This window comes from Coenobita brevimanus, chromosome 25 (genome assembly GCF_032717465.1).
Source record: "Coenobita brevimanus isolate Jiangsu-jjx chromosome 25, ASM3271746v2, whole genome shotgun sequence".
Lineage (NCBI taxonomy): Eukaryota > Metazoa > Arthropoda > Malacostraca > Decapoda > Coenobitidae > Coenobita > Coenobita brevimanus.
Genome location: NC_136978.1, coordinates 22,886,369 through 22,902,412, shown reverse-complemented (window position 1 = coordinate 22,902,412; position 16,044 = coordinate 22,886,369). Strand labels below are relative to the sequence as shown.

Here is a 16,044-nt window from a genome sequence, read left to right as displayed (position 1 = left end):
CATCCTTCTCTTTTCTGTAATGTTTCTGTAACTCAATCATAATAGCTTAACAGATTAGTAACACATGATTTTCCCTTCCTAAAAGCGAACTGCCGCTCTGTTATCATACCGTGTTCTTCTAAATGTTTTACCCAAACTTCCCTTATTAGCTTTTCTAGTATCTTACAACACTGGTCAGTAATACTGGTTGATAGCTGAGTGGATCCTGTCTATTCCCTTTCTTGAATGGGGGAACAATGTTTGCTCTCTTTCAAATGTCAGGTAGTTTACCATGACCTAAGAATTCCTCAAATATTAAATACAACAGTCCGCTTAGCTCTTCTGCACATTCATGTAGCACCCAACCTGAAATTCTATCAGGACCATTTGCTTTTCCTTTGTCCAACTTACGTAACTCTACCATACTTCTTTTTCTGATATTTGTATACCTGGTAATATGTGTGGGCATGTATATTCCATATCATCTCTCTCAAAATTTCTTTCTTTTGTAAAAAACTTAATGAAAGTTTTTGTTTAGTGCTTCATAAATATCTTTCTCTTTCTCTTTGCGCAGTGGCAGTATCGTAACCAATGAGGTCTTGCCTAAGTGACGTATTTGCTGCTGCTATAAAGCTCAAATTGGGAAAAGTTTCAATACCATCTCAGCACTTTTGCGGCACCTCGGTTTGGGTTACCTTTCCTAGAAGGGTAGTCAAGTCGTACCCCACCTGCTCGTGGTGACCTTGCAGACACCCTGTTTTTTTTTTGTTTTTTTTTTCCATTTCTGTTTTTTGTGCTTTTTTTTCTTTCGGTTTTCTTTTTTTCTCCTAAATTAGGGTGACACAAATGGGGGCGGCGCTACCCTGGTTTTTTCCCGGGCAGTATTGTATATACGTTTTGCTGTTGTTGTCATTTTGTTTTGTTTTTTGTTCTCCCTTATCATGAGTAAACAACACCAGTGCCCTCGCTGCAGTAGGACTGCAGCAAAAAGTGCACAAGCACTGAAGTGCACCTACTGCAGCGAGTGGATTCATATAGCTTGTGAAAATTTGGATGCAAGCGACTATCCATTCATGAAGAGGAGCCACCAACTGGGTTTTGCTGGCTGTGTAGCCAGTGTGTTGCACCAGCAGACGAGGTCTTGACTGGTGGAGGAAGTAGTATCAAGAAGGAGTTTGAAGATAAAGTTATTGGGCCGATCTTTCAAGCAATCAAAGACGTATCAAATAGACTGGAGGCACTAGAGACCAAGGTCTCATCACCCATGGCGGTCACGCAAGATCAGGCCAAGTCATTTGCGGATGGTGTTCGCGGGTCTCTCGTGGGGGGAGGGAAGGATCTGCCTGGGGGCGTAATTGAGATCAGTGCTCATGGCCAGAAAAAAGCCATTCATAGTCAGCATGTACTGATTGTGAAACCAGAGAGTGGCGCTGGTGCCCTGACAAATCAGATGGGACCAGAAGACATCAGAGGCGTGCTTAACTCGGTACCGGTTGACAGCTGCCTTAAGACCAAGGCTGGTGGGCTGGTAATGAAGTTTCCATCAGCTGAGGCCAAGGGTGAAGCAACTGGGGTGCTGCTTGATCATTTTGGCTCTGAGGGCACTTTTTGCATATCAGAGCCAAAGAAAATGTTGCCTAAAATGACCGTGACAGGCCTTTCCTCTTCCTTGGATGACTCTGACATCATCCCAAATATTCTGAGAAAAAACAATAAAATTAAGATGCTCGTTGATCGAGGTTGTACCCTCAACCTTCTCTTCACAAGGACAAGGAATGACACCAAAACTGCTGTCTTGAAGATGTCGCCAGAGGTGAGATCCTCCATTGTAGAACAGGGCAATTACATCTATGTGGATCTTACAAGATGCTGCGCTTTCAACAGATTCTGGGTTACACAGTGTCATCACTGTCAAGGCTTTGGTCATACATTTGAGAGATGTTCTAGGAAAAGTGATGAACCTAAATGTGTCTTTTGTGCTGGAGCCCATAAATCTAAGGACTGTAGTAACAGAAATTCTCCCAAATGCATCAACTGCTCCTCTTTAAGACATCAAGATGCTAATTCAAAGTCACAGGCAGTTGCCCATTTTGCATCAAGCAGAGAATGTCCAATTATGATTTCTCATAGGAATAGATTAATTAAAAACACCAATTTTGACCATTCAAAAAACTGACTACGTCCCTCTTGAACCAGTTAAGGATGGGTCTTTTAAATATTCGTTCCATCCATAATAAGATAGACTATATTAATTATTCCCTTGAACAAAGGAAAAGGGGAAAAAGAAGTGTGTGGTAATCATAGGGGCATCTGTCTTCTTAGTATAATAGGAAAAGTGTATGGTAGGATACTTACTGACAGAGTTAGAGAAAGAACAGAGAGGAGAAGAACAGGGAGGCTTTAGGAAGGGAAGAGGTTGTGTAGATCAGATATTCATTCTCAGATCTTTAGTGGAAAAGTTTCTAGAGAAGGGAAAGACGTTGTATGCGGCTCTCATGGATTTGGAGAAAGCATATGACAGGGTGGATAGACAAGGATTGTGGAAAGTGTTAAGAATATATGGAGTAGATGGGAAGTTGTTGAATGCTGTGAAGAGTATGTACGATGGTGCGAAGGCTGCAGTGCGTGTGGATGGTGAACTAAGTGAATTTTTCTCTTTGAAAGTTGGTTTAAAACAGGGATGTGTCATGTCTCCATGGTTGTTCAATCTGTACATGGATGGGGTAATAAAACAGGTACAAGGTAGGGTAGTGGATGTTGGAGTGGCCCTGGTGAGAGAGGATAGTGTTTGGAAACTCCCTGTACTGTTGTTTGCAGATAATACTGCGTTGTTGTGTGAAGACGAAGGGGAGCTGCAAGGCTTGGTGGATGAGTTTGAGAGAGTGTGTAAGAAACGGAATCTAAAGGTGAATGTAGGGAAGAGTAAAGTGATGGTCTTTGAGAGAGGTGAAGTCAGTGAATGTACAGCGAGGTTGGACGGTGAGGAATTGGGAAATGTGAGTACGTTTAAGTACTTGGGTAGTGTGATGAGTAAGGATGGAGGTTTGGAGGGTGAAGTGCTTGAAAGGGTACAGCAGGGAAGAAAGGTTGCTGGTTCCTCGAAAGCAGTGATAAGAAACAGGGAAGTGAGCATGGAAGTGAAAAAGTTACTACATGACAGTATTGTGATACCAACTCTAACGTACGGAAGTGAAGCTTGGGCGTTGTTGGAAGGACACAAGTCAAGAGTGAGAGCAGTGGAAATGAGTTATTTAAGAGGAGCCTGTGGAGTCACATGGAGAGACAGGCTGACGAATGAGGATATAAAGGAGCGTTGTGGTGTGGATGTGGATGTGATAGGAAGCGTTATGAGGAACACACTGAGGAGGTTTGGCCATGTGGAAAGGATGGAGGGTGAAAGACTGACGAAGAGAGTGTATGTGAGTGAGGTGGAGGAGGGAAGAGGGAGGGGGAGGCCGAGGATGAGATGGAGGGATGGGGTGGAGAGGTATATGAGAAAGGGGGGTGTGAGTTGGGAGCAAAGCAGTGAAATGGCAGGGGACAGGGCGACTTGGAGGCGATTTGTTTGTGGCCACCCCAAACGGGATTGAGGCGTCTGGCAATAGACAGACAGATAGATATTAATGAAACCCTAAATCAGCACGAGCTTGACATATTGTGCTTGACTGAAACCTGGTTGTATGAGTCTGATATCGATATTATTCGTAATGCTTTGCCTAAGACACATTCTATTATTAGTATTCCCAGGCCTGCTGCTGACTATCCGGGAGGAGGCGTAGCACTCATCTACTCGGCAGCACTTGCAAACGTCTCTCTCATTGACTCAGACCTGACCCCATCTTCATTTGAATTTATGGAAGTATTAATAAATTTCCATCAGAATACCATTAGAATTGCAATTGTCTATCGACCAGGTCATCCGGGCAGAGATCGAGGTTTTATGGAGGAGTTTGGGCAGTTTCTTGAAGGGTTTTCTCTTAAACCTGGATAACTTCTTGTTTGTGGTGATTTCAATTATTGGGTTGACAGTCCAGAGTCAAAACCATTTTCTTCAAAATTCCTTGAGTTGATCACCCAGAACAATTTTTTCTATCATGTGAGTAATCCAACTCATGTCTCAGGACATGTCCTTGACTTGATCTTGTCCCCTGTTGGTTGCAGGCGCATATCAGATGTGGAGGTTGACTCATTTGACCCCCTCATCTCTGATCATGCTCTGATCACTCTTAGTTTTGATGTCCCAAAATCCCCTTCATATAAAAAGGTCATCAGGTTCAGAAACTACAACAATGTTGACCGCCAGCTGATGTGTTTTGAAAATGATCAACATTTAAACTCCATCGATTCTTCAGTTCTTTCTTCTGGTGAATTGGTTGATATTTACAACAACGAGCTCAGGTCAATTTTTGACCATTATTGTCCTGAGGTAGTAAAAACAATCACTGTACGTGATAATTCTCCGTGGTATGGTCCATCCATTAATTCTTTGCGTAGACAACGTAGAAGGGCAGAACGTGAGTGGCGCTTGCAGCGGACTGAAGTAACTCGTTTGCGTTATGTTTTTGCGAGAAGAGCAGTCGTTCACACTGTAAAAGCCCAAAAGGCTAGGTATTATCAAAATAAAGTTGATTCATGTGGTGGTGATAAAAAAAAAACTGTCTGCATTTGTGAACAATTTGGTTGGTCAGAGGAATGTAATTGTTAAACCAACTTCTGTATCTGATGCCCAATTGGCTTCTGATTTTAATTCATTTTTTACAAGTAAGATATCTCGCATAAGAAGTGATTTAGACAGCAGTTCTCCTAGTGAAACGTACTCAGTTGACTTCCAGCCACTGTGCACCGGGGATCATTTGCTTTCAACATTTCATCCGCTGGATGTAAACAAAGTCAAATGTTACATCAGAGAACTTAATAAAACATTTTGCTCACTCGATCCATGTAACATGTCACAATTGCCTGATGTGTATGAGCATGCTGCAGACTTTATCTGCAACATAATAAATAGATGCTTCTTAGAAAGTAATTTTGTGCAGTCTGAGAAACGTGCTTTGCTTAGGCCCCTAATTAAGAAACCTGGCCTTGATGTCGAGAGCATGACAAATTATCGTCCTGTCTCTAACCTGTCTTTTTTATCCAAGATTATTGAGCGGGCCATACTCGATCAACTCTTACCACTACTGGAACACAACAGAGTTGTTCCTGTTGTTTAATCAGCATACAGAAAATACCATTCAACTGAAACTGCACTAACAAGGATTCAGAGTGACTTGGTGGCAAACACTTGTAGTGGGATGTCCTCTCTCCTAGTTCTTTTGGATCTGTCTGCAGCTTTTGATACAGTAGATCATAAATTATTGTTGGATGATCTGTATTTTTATGGCGTTCGTGATAGTGCCCTTTTGCTCCTTAAGTCGTATCTGTCGGACAGATCTCAGAGAGTGGTTGTTGATTACGCTAGCTCTGATTCTGCTCCTCTTCTATTTGGAGTCCCTCAAGGATCAGTTTTGGGTCCAATTCTATTTACTATCTACACAAGTAGTTTATCGTCTCTACTTGATGCTCATGATGTGTCCTATCATTTTTATGCTGATGACACCCAGCTCTATGTTAAGATGTCAGATATCAACGATACTAAGACAAAGTTTGAATCTCTAATGTCTGATATTAAGATTTGGATGGCTAAGAGGAAACTTAAGCTGAATGATGGTAAAACTGAGATCATCATCATCAGAGGAAACAGAAGGGGTGATGACACTGACTGCCCTGGCTTTGAACATTGGTGTGTCACAGCTGCATCCAGTCAGTTCTGTTCGAAATCTGGGTGTTTATTTTAATTCTAAGTTATATTACAAAGAACATATTAATCAGGTTGTAAGAGGGTGTAACTTGCATATCAGAAATCTGTACTCTGTGAGAAGATTCCTGAATAGACGGTACCTCTTAACATTGGTCCATGCAGTGGTCTTGTCTCGTGTTGATTATTGTAATTCACTGTGGGTTGGTCTTCCAAATAATATACTAACAAAAGTTCAGTCTGTGTTGAACAGGGAGGCACGGCTTATCTTTGGTCTCCCCCCGAGAACCTCAACTACCCCACTTCTGATTGAGTTGCATTGGTTACCAGTAAAGGCTAGAACTGAATTTAAACTGTGTCTTATTACATTCAAGGTTCTTAAGTTTGGTGAACCGAAGTATCTTGCTGAATTGTTAAAACTCCCATCAATACGCCCGGGTGTGATGTTACGCAGTGAAGATGATTCCTTGCATCTTGATGAGCCAGGAGCCATTCACCAGTCATCTTTCTCTGATCGTTCTTTTGCATACAGAGCCCCTAGATTATATAACAGATTGCCATTGTCCATAAGACAACTCTCTACTGTTGAATCCTTTAAGAGACAGCTGAAAGCCTTTCTTTTTTCAAAATGCTATGACCTGGAGAGAGGTACTATGACGGATGATTATAGGGTTTAATTATTGCCACTTTCATGTATATATCATGTTGCTTGTATTATATACAAGAAATGTCACAATTCTTGTAATTGCAAAAATAATGTATGTGTGTCGAGCGTTAGTGAAATCCCAAAAGGAAGAACTGGCGCTTTTGAGAAACAAAAGGCCAGATTATTATTATTATTATTATTATTATTATTATTATTATTATAATAGATGATCCCCTCATCCGTAATGGACTGTATTTTATCTTTAACTTTGGTTTTACTTCGGATGTAGCTGTAAAAAAGCTTAGGTTGATCACTACTTTTATTTACAATGTCCTCCTCAAACTGTCTCTGAGCCTCCCTCCTTACCTTTGTATAATCATTTCTTGCCTATTATAGTTGTTATATGCCCTCTCACTATTTTGTCTTCTGTATCTATTCCACAGCAAGTCTCTTTTTTTCTTTGCTTTTTTATACTCTGTATTAAACCATTTCTTTACTTTCATATCTGCTGCTTTGTGCTGTGGGATGTATTTTTGGACTCCTGTTTCATAAAGATCACAGAATTTCCTATACATAATATTAAAATCTTGTCCTCTAAATTCCTTTTCCCAATCTGTTTCTAAGAAGTACTTCTTCAGGTCATGATAATTGCCCTTTTTGTAATTTAGACTCTTTTAGTAACTCTCATTACTGGTAATGTTATGTGCAATCCAGAACGCACAATTTAATACTAGATGGTCACTTTTGCCGAATGAGAGGTGATATACTGTCAGTTTCATTTTCTTGTCTGGTAAATATAAGATCTAGTATGGATGGATCATCAAATCCTCTTTTTCTGGTGTTTTCCTTTACATGCTGCAGGAGATGCAATTTGAATGAACTCAGTGATTGTAAGGTAGTGCCAGGGGAGAGTGTAGTAAGACAGCATAGGGTGTTGGTTGGAAAGATGAGTTTGAAAGTGAAGACAAGGAGGAACGTGAGAGCTGAACCAAGGATTAGGTGGTGGAAGCTGAAGGAGCCAGACTTCAGTAGTAAATTTAGGGATGAGGTGAGCCAGGCTTTCGGAGGCAGGGAAGATGAGGACGGATGGGCAGTTATCTCAGAAGTGGTGAGGAAGAAAGCCATGAAGGTACTTGGGGTGACATCGGGACAGAGGAGGGAATGAGGAAGTACAGGTTAGCATAAACAGGAAGAAGCAGACAAAGAAGAATATGGATAGACACAGGGACAAAGAAAGCATTCGGAAGTATAAGGAGACGAGGAACATAGCAAAGAAAGAGGTTGCTAAGGCAATAGAAAAGGCATACCAGAAGCTGTACGAGAGGCTGAATAGCAGAGATGGGGTAAAAGACCTGTACCAATTAGCCAGGCAGAGAGACAGAGCCAGGCGGGACATGCAGCATGTTAGAATGATAAAGGATGCAAATGGCAATGTATTGACAAGTGAGACGAGTGTACTAAGAAGGTGGAAGGAGTATTTCGAAGAGTTGATGAATATAGAAAATATGAGAGAGGGAAGGTTGGATGAGTTGGAGGTAGTGAGTCAGGAAGTGCAAGAGATCAGCAGAGAGGAAGTGAGGAATGCCATGAAGAGGATGAAGGATGGCAAGGCAGTGGGCCCAGATGGTATACCAGTGGAAGCATGGAGGAGCTTAGGAGAGATGGCTGTGACGTTGTTTACTAGACTGTTTAACAAAATCCTGGAGGGTGAGAGGATGCCGGAGGAGTGGAGAAAAAGTATTCTAGTCCCGATTTTCAAGAACAAGGGTGATGTGCAGTGCTGCAGCAACTACAGAGGTATAAAGCTGATCAGCCATGCAATGAAGATATGGGAAAGAGTGGTGGAAGCTAGGCTGAGAAGAGAAGTGAGGATCTGTGAGGAGCAATTTGGTTTCATGCAAGGAAGAAGTACTATAGATTCCATATTTGCTTTGAGAATGGTGATGGAGAAGTACAGAGAAGGCCAGAAGGAGTTGCATTGTGTATTTATAGACTTGGTGAAAGCTTATGATAGGGTACTGAGAAAGGAGCTGTGGTATTATATGAGAAAGTCAGGAGTGGCAGAGAAGTACGTGAGGGTCGTGAAGGACATGTACGACGATAATGCAACAGCAGTGAGATGTGCAGTAGGAATGACTGAGGGTTTCAAGGTGGAGGTGGGATTGCATCAAGGATCAACTTTGAGCCCTTCTTGTCTGCAATGGTGATGGACAGATTGACAGATGAGATTATACAGGAGCCTCCGCGGACAATGATGTTTGCAGACGACATTGTGATATGTAGTGAGAGCCAGGAGGAAGCTGAGGCAGAGCCTGAGAGATGGAGATATGCACTAGAGAGAAGGGGAATGAAAGTAAGAAAGCAAGACTCAGTACATGTGTGTAAATGAGGGAGATGACAGGGGAACCATGAGACTGCAAGGTGTTGAGGTGGCAAAGGTAGATGAATTCAAATACTTGGGTCAACTATACAAAGTAACGGAGAGTGTTGCAGAGAGGTAAAAAAGAGAGTGCAGGCAGGATGGACTGGGTGGAAAAAGGTGACAGGAGTGATCTGTGACAGAAGGGTCTCTGCAGAAATGAAAGGGAAAGCTTATAAGACTGTAGTGAGGCCAGCCATGTTGTACAGAATGGAGACAGTACCACTGACAAAAAGACAGGAGGCACAGTTGGAGGTAGCAGAATTGAAGATATTGCGTTTTTCACCAGGAGTGACGAGGTTGGACAAAATTGGAAATGAACATATTAGAGAGACAGCGCACATAGGTCATTTTGGGAACAAAGCTAGAGAGGCGAGAGTGAGATGGTTTGGACATGTGCGGAGGAGGGATGAGGAGTATGTCGGGAGGAGGATGCTGGAGATGGAGTTACCAGGCAGCAGAAAGAGAGGAAGACCAAAGAGAAGGTTTATGGATGAAGTGAAGGAGGACATGCAGGTGGTAGGCGTAAGAGAAGAAGATGTAGAAGACCGAGTAGGATGGAGACGGGTGATCTGCTGTGGCAACCCCTAAGGGGAGAGTCGAAAGGAGAAGAAGAAGAAGAAGCTGTGTTAGGAAGAACTCCTGCACGAGATCTACGAGCTTTTAATCCTAACTCCTTTCCTGGCTTTTTACATCTAGAGTACTCCAATTTATATTTGAATTGAAGTCTCCAGTTAATACAATTTTCAGATTTCCCTTCCATTCTATGTAATAATGTTCTTAAACTCTGAATTGTACTATCTGCCAGGTCTTCATATTCACCTTTTTCCCAGGCATTTGTTTTAGGTGGCATGTATAAGGCCCCGTCCACATGAGTGGGCAGTGCCTGAAGGGCAATCACATTCCAATTCACACATTTAGAAGGTGGCTGGCAGGCACGAGCATAGATGACGTCAGAAGCAGGGACACCACTGGCAAACTATCTCTAACACTTTTGCCCGTTGTTGAGGCAATGCTTGTCTTGTGGACCACAAAACAAGTGTGCTTGGTAGTGACCAATGGCCGCCAGAAACTGCTCGATCTGGTAACACTGCTAAAGAAGCGAGGGATATAGGCTCAGCAGGCAGTACCCGTCAGGCATTGCCCGCTCATGTGGACGGGGCCTAAATTTATCACAATTAAGTTTCCTTCATGTGTGTTAATTTCCAATGCAATCAGTTCTACTTGTGAGGGTATATCTAGTTTTATTTCTTTGACTTGCATATTTTTCTTTGTTAAGATTATAGTTCCTCCTCCCTTTCCTAAATTTCTGTCTCTTCTCCATATATTGTCTATCTATATATTGCCAGATGCCTCAATCCCGTTTGGGGTGGCCACAAACAAATCGCCTCCAAGTCGCCCTGTCCCCCGCCATTTCACTCCCCTGCTCCCAACTCACACCACCCTCTCTCATATACCTCTCCACCCCATCCCTCCATCTCATCCTCAGCCTCCCCCTCCCTCTTCCCCCCTCCACCTCACTCACATACACTCTCTTCGTCAGTCTTTCACCCTCCATCCTCTCCACATGGCCAAACCACCTCAGTGTGTTCCTCATAACGCTTCCTATCACATCCACATCAACACCACAACGCTTCTTTATATCCTCATTCGTCAGCCTGTCTCTCCACGTGACTCCACAGGCTCCTCTTAAATAACTCATTTCCACTGCTCTCACTCTTGACTTGTGTCCTTCCAACAATGTCCAAGCTTCACTTCCGTACGTTAGAGTTGGTATCACAATACTGTCATGTAGTAACTTTTTCACTTTCATGCTCACTTCCCTGTTTCTTATCATTGTTTTCAAAGAACCAGCAACCTTTCTTCCCTGCTGTACCTTTTCAAGCACTTCACCCTCCAAACCTCCATCCTTACTCATCACACTACCCAAGTACTTAAACGTACTCACATTTTCCAATTCCTCACCATCCAACCTCGCTGTACATTCATTAACTTCACCTCTCTCAAAGACCATCACTTTACTCTTCCCTACATTCACCTTTAGATTCCGTTTCTTACACACTCTCTCAAACTCATCCACCAAGCCTTGCAGCTCCCCATATATTGTATTCCTCTAATCATAAGGAATTGTTTGATATCTTTGGGGTTAATTTTGTTTCAGTTAGGCAGATACTGTGTGGTTCCTTTTCATTAATACAGTCTCTAATAATCTAGACACCACTCCATCTACATTTGAATACATCAACCTAACCATTTTGTTTAGATATTTTCCATGACTTGAGTCTACTACCCTCCTCCTTTCTGTTCCCTGTTGGTCATGTACCACTTTCTTACCTGTAGTCCAATTATTTTGTAAAAAAAAAGTACTCTTCTCTTCTTTTGATCTTCCTCATTCTTTGTTTTTGCCTCCTCCCTCTTCTCTTTCAGTAATTCCCAATTCCTCTTGAGTTAGGCATCGCTTTATCCACACTTTTTTAAAATCCTCTTTTTCCATGAGTTTCCCTTTTTTAGTATTGCCTCCACAGTGTTCACAATCTGGAAGGTTACTTTCAGAGGCCTAGACTTATTTCTCTCATATCTCCCCAGCCTTTTGTGTTCCTCTATGTCTTTATTACAGATTTCCTCTGACACTTCCTTCAATATGCTCATTATATTTGCCATCTTCTCTTTGTCACTTGAAATTTTGTTTTTTATTTCTTCCTCCTCTATACCGGTGATTACTATAGATTTAGTGATATCTGCTGAATCTTTGACCAATTTTGGGTTGTTTTGGATTATTTTTTTCATTTCCTTTCTCATGCTTTTTTCTTCAACTCTTGTTTCTAAGTCTTTCCTACTTTCACCATTTCAGCATACGTAGTTTCCACATCATCTTTATAACTTTACATCACTTCATTCACCTGGGTTATCTTCTCTTCAATATCATTATTTTGGTCTATCAGACTACTTGCTTGCCTAACTGTCACTGAATCATTTTTGAATTCCTCCATAATACTCTCATCGTTGACAACTGTACTTGCAATTTCACTGATCTTCCTTTTAAGTGAACCTACCTGAACTGTCAGCTCATCTATTTTGTGTGCGTGTGTGTGTGTGTTCTTTTCATTCATTCATTCATTCATTGCCAGACGCCATGTATCCCAGACAGGGTGGCCAAGGGCTTAGAGTTAATTGTTTTACAGGGAGGGGCACTAATCCTCCACCAACCCCACTTGACGTAGGGATGCCAACAGCATCTGGTGTTCCCAGGCGGTCACCCATCCAAGTACTAACCAGACCCAACGTTGCTTAACTTCGCTGATCGAACGGAAAGCGGTGTACTCAACGTGGTATTAATTGTATCTTTACAGGAATGAGTCAAGTTCGTACTGTCCCGTGTCTTAAACCACATTTATCGTACATATCCTTAAATTTGTGAATTGTTTTGACACACACTATTTCATTCGGTAGTGCATTCCATTGATCAATTGCTCTGTTTGGGAAACTAAATTTCCTGACGTCTTTATCACCTCTCTTCTTATGCAGTTTTGTGCAGTGTCCTCTTGCTGATGCTTCTCCATATGTTAAGTAATCATTTATGTCTATTTTCTCCTTCCCTGATATGCACTTATATAGCATTATCATGTCACCTCTTTTCCTTCTCTCCTGTAGTGTTGGCAGCTTCAGTTTATTTAGTCTTTCTTCGTAGCTTAGGTCCCTTAAGCTTGGTATCCATCTCGTAGCGGCCCTTTGAACTTTTTCAATCTTATCTACATGATTTTTGAGATGAGAACTCCAGACTACTGATGCATATTCCAGGGTTGGTCTAATGAATGATGTTATTATCTTTCTAAGCATGTCTTCATTTATGTATGTGAATGCTGTTCTTATATTTACAAGCAGTATATACATGTTCCATACCTTCTCGCTGATGTGGTCAGCCAGAGATAGTCTGTTATTGATAATCACACCTAGGTCTTTCTCTCTTTCTGATGTGTATAGGGTTTTATTTCCTAACTTATAATCCCAATCAGGTCTTTTTCCACTTTTACCAAACTTGATTACATGACACTTGTCCACATTGAATTCCATTTGCCATGTACTACTCCATTCATGAAATTTATTTAATTCTTCTTGTAGCTCTTTACAAGAGTCTGTGTTAGTAATTCTCCTTTGTATTTTTGCATCATCTGCAAACATATTCAGATAGCTCTCATTTCCAGTGTTACTGTTTATATCATTTACATACACTAAAAACATGATTGGTGCCAGCACTGAACCCTGTGGTACTCCACTAGTCACTTCTTTCCATGATGAGTAGTTTCCTCTTAGTACTGTTCTCATTTCTCTTTTTATGAGAAAGTCTTGCATCCAACAAAACAGTTTGCCTCGAACTCCTCCTTGATAGTACAGTTTCCATAAAAGTCTTTGGTGTGGTACTGTGTCAAAAGCTTTCTTGAAATCTAAATAGATGCTATCCACCCATCCTTCCCTTTCCTGTATTGTGTTTGTTACTCTGTCATAGTAGCTCAACAGATTAGTAACACATGATTTTCCTTTTCTGAAACCAAACTGTCTTTCTGTTATCATACTGTTTTCTTCTAGATGACTTACCCAAGATTTTCTTATAAGTTTTTCTAATACCTTGCTTACAACACTGGTCAGTGATACTGGTCGGTAGTTGAGTGGATTTTGTCTATTTCCTTTCTTGAATAAGGGGACAATATTTGCTTTTTTCCAAATATCAGGTAGTTTACCTTGACTCAAGGATTTCTTGAAAATTAAAAATAATGGTTTACTTAACTCCTTTGCACATTCTCTTAATACCCAACATGAAATTTCATCAGGACCACTTGCTTTTCCTCTGTCTAATCTACTTAACTCCTCCTGTATTACTTTTTCTGCTATTTGTATATCTGGTAGTATGTGAGGACATGAGTGTTCCACATAGTCTCTCTCAAAATTTTTTTCTTCTGTAAAAACTAATTGGAAATTCTTATTTAGTGCTTCACAAATATCTTTCTCTTGTGTATAAGTGATTCCCTCGTCTGTAATGGATTGTATTATATCTTTTACTTTGGTTATGCTTCTGATATAGCTGTAAAACAGCTTTGGTTGATCACTACTTTTATTTATTATATCCTCCTCAAACTGTTTTTGGGCTTCCCACCTTATTCTTGTATAGTCGTTTCTTGCCTGTTTGTAATTATTATACGCCCTTTCACCATTGTGTCTTCTGTATCTATTCCACAACAAATCTCTTCTTTCTTTTGATTTTTTACATTCTGTATTGAACCATTTCTGTATTTTCTTATCTGCTTCTTTGTGCTGTGGGATGTACTTCTGGACTCCTATTTCATAAAATTCACAGAATTTTTTATATACAGCATTTAAATCTTGTCCTCTAAGCTCATTTTCCCAATCAACTTCTAAGAAATACTTCTTTAGGTCTTGGTAATTTCCCTTTTTATAGTTAGGGCTCTTTTTGTAACTGTCATTGCTGTTTACAATGTCATATGCTATCCTGAAGTTATAATTTAGTACTGCATGATTGCTTTTGCCGAGTGGAGGGTGATATATTAAACTGTCAATATCATTTTTTTGCCTAGTAAATATTAGATCTAGCACTGAAGGTACATCAAGTCCTCTTTTTCTGGTGGTTTCCCTCATATGTTGCGTTAGGAAAAACTCTTGCACGAGATCCAGGAGCTTTGTGTGTGTGTGTGTGTGTGTGTGTGTGTGTGTGTGTGTGTGTGTGTGTGTGTGTGTGTGTGTGTGTGTTCTTACCTAATTGTTCTTACCTAATTGTATCATTACAGCAATGAGTCAAGCTCGTACTGTCCCGTGTCTTAAACCATATTTACCGTACATATCCTTAAATTTGTGAATTGTTTTGGCACACACTATTTCATTCGGTAATGCATTCCACTGATCAATTGCTCTGTTTGGGAAACTGAATTTCCTTACGTCTTTATCACCTCTCTTCTTATGCAGTTTTTTGCAGTGTCCTCTTGCTGATGCTTCTCCATATGTTAAGTAATCATTTATGTCTATTTTCTCCTTCCCTGAAATGCACTTATATAGCATTATCATGTCACCTCTTTTCCTTCTCTCCCGTAGTGTTGGTAGATTCAGTTTATTTAGTCTTTCTTCATTGCTTAGGTCCCTTAAGCTTGGTATCCATCTTGTAGCAGCCCTTTGAACTTTTTCAATCTTGTCTATGTGTTTTTTGAGATGAGGACTCCAGACTACTGATGCATATTCTAGGGTTGGTCTAATGAATGATGTTATTATCCTTCTTAGCATGTCTTCATTTATGTATGTGAATGCTATTCTCATATTTGCAAGCAGTGTATACATGTTCCGTACCTTCTCACTGATGTGGTCAGCCGGAGATAGTCTGTTATTGATAATCACACCTAGGTCTTTCTCTCTTTCTGATGTGTATAGGGTTTTATTTCCTAACTTATAATCCCAATCAGGTCTTTTTCGACTTTTACCAAACTTGATTACATGACACTTGTCCACACTGAATTCCATTTGCCATGTATTACTCCATTCATGAAGTTTATTTAATTCTTCTTGTAACTCTTTACAAGAGTCTGTGTTAGTAATTCTTCTTTGTATTTTTGCATCATCTGCAAACATATTCAGATAGCTCTCACTTCCAGTGTTATGGTTTATATCATTTATACACACTAAAAACATGATTGGTGCCAGCACTGAACCCTGTGGTACTCCACTAGTCACTTCTTTCCATGATGAGTAGTTTCCTCTTAGTACTGTTCTCATTTCTCTTTTTATGAGAAAATCTTGCATCCAACAAAACAGTTTGCCTCGAATTCCTCCTTGATGGTACAGTTTCCATAAAAGTCTTTAGTGTGGTACTGTTTCAAAAGCTTTTTTGAAATCTAAATAGATACTGTCCACCCATCCTTCTCTTTCCTGTATTGTGTTTATTACTCTGTCATAGTAGCTCAACAGATTAGTAACACATGATTTTCCTATTCTGAAACCAAACTGTCTTTCTGTTATCATACTGCGTTCTTCTAGATGATTTACCCAAGCTTTTCTTATAAGCTTTTCTAATACCTTGCTTACAACACTGGTCAGTGATACTGGTCGGTAGTTGAGTGGATTTTGTCTATTTCCTTTCTTGAATAAGGGGACAATATTTGCTTTCTTCCAAATATCAGGTAATTTACCTTGGCTCAAGGATTTCTT

General features: G+C 40.6%; 1 protein-coding gene and 1 pseudogene across 3 annotated transcripts in view; both read right to left on the bottom strand.

Annotated features, from left to right (window-relative positions):
* Positions 1-16,044, bottom strand: part of LpR1 (Lipophorin receptor 1) — an 838,382-nt gene that overhangs the window by 185,244 nt on the left and 637,094 nt on the right. The gene's annotated exons all lie outside the window — the stretch shown is intronic.
* LOC145393895 (5S ribosomal RNA) lies at positions 12,066-12,184 on the bottom strand (annotated as a pseudogene).